Raw genomic sequence first — 1,801 nt, forward strand, 5'->3', positions numbered from 1 at the left:
TGTACAAGCGCCACATTTCCAGAAATAATTGAACTATAGTGCGTACATCGTAATGATAACTATTCTAAATCTAAAAATAATGAATATTCCTCTTTCTTAAAAAACTGAATTTTACTGACTTTTTATTACGAAACTGCTAACAGCGGGAAGGCCCGGCCCTTCTCGACCCCCCGTTAGATCAGACACTTGCCGGAGCACTATGCAAATAATAATAACAATGATAATTATAATTATTATTATTATATATATATATATATTATTGTTATTATTATTATTGCAAACGTCGTTCCAATAAACGACAGTTCTCTGCGAGGTAAGCCCTCTGCGATAATAATGGTTATCATCATCGCCGTCATTACTATTGATTTATTATTATTATTATTATTATTATTATTATTATTAATGTTATAGTTCTTCTTCTTCTTTTTATCATTATTATTGTTATTATTATCGTTAAAAATATTTGTAGGAGTTTTTACTACTCTAGTAATAGCATGAGAAGTATGAGTGGTAGTAGAAGCAGCAGCAGCAGTATTAGTAGTAGTAGTAGTTATTATTGTTATTATTATTATTGTTGTTACTAACATTTTTATTATTGCTATTATTGTTGTTGTTGTTGTTGTTGTAGTTGTTTTTGTTATTGCAATCGTTATCAACGTCCCGTCTGGACCCGCGGGAAATTGATGAAAAATGTATTTGTAATGCATAATAATTGCGTTTGATATTGACTTGTTGCTGTGGTTGTTGATGTTGTTGTTGATGTTGCTGTTGACGTTGTATTTGTTGTTGTTGATGATTATGATGTTGTTGTTGTTGTTGTTGATGATGATGTTGTTGTTGCTGTTGTAATTGTTGTTGCTGGTGACTCATTTTTCTGATCAACATTTTAACTGGTTCAATATAATAGAATTGTCAACACTCTAATTACAATCATTATCAATCCAGAGCAACAACAACAGCACCATCATTATCATTACTACCACCATCAGCAACAACAACATCATTTGAGCAACAATGAACAACAACATCATCATCAGCAACAACAACAACATCATCATCATCATCGTTAAGATGCTTTTTGTGATAACAAGGAGTTATGCGATGGGCCACCAACAAGCTGCTTGTGCTATCCATTTTGAACTGTTATCATCATCATCATCTTCTTCTTCTTCATCATCATCATCTTCATTCTCATCATCTTCATTCTCATCATCATTCTAATCATCATCATCATTTTCTTCTTCCTTCTTATCAGTATCATCACTGGTGGTATTGGTTTTATCACCATCTCTTTAATCCTCATTAATATCAGTAGAAAAAGTAATAGTAGTAGTAGTAGTAGGTAGTAGTAGTAGTAGTAGTAGTAGTTGAAGTAGCAGCGTTTGATGTAATTTTGCAGAGTACATACATGTGTTTATTTTCCCACGACTTGAAGCAAAAAATATTTGTTTGTTATTGATGTTAATGTTATTATTATTATTGTTATTATAAATAAATAAATATATATATATATATATATTTATATATATATATAAATTGATTAATGCCAACAATTTGGTAGAATTAATACAATAATTTAATATATACATATATATATATATTGTATATATATATATATATATATATATATATATATATATTGTACAATTGTACATACATACGTACACAAATACTCTAAATATGAAATTAATTATTAATACATGTATATTGCAGGCGTAATAAAATAGCAAGAAATACCAAAAGTAGTCATAAATTTTAACCAAACCAACAACAAAAAAATGGAACACACAAAAATGTAAGG

Source organism: Helobdella robusta, assembly GCF_000326865.2.
Source record: "Helobdella robusta unplaced genomic scaffold HELROscaffold_18, whole genome shotgun sequence".
Classification (NCBI taxonomy): domain Eukaryota; kingdom Metazoa; phylum Annelida; class Clitellata; order Rhynchobdellida; family Glossiphoniidae; genus Helobdella; species Helobdella robusta.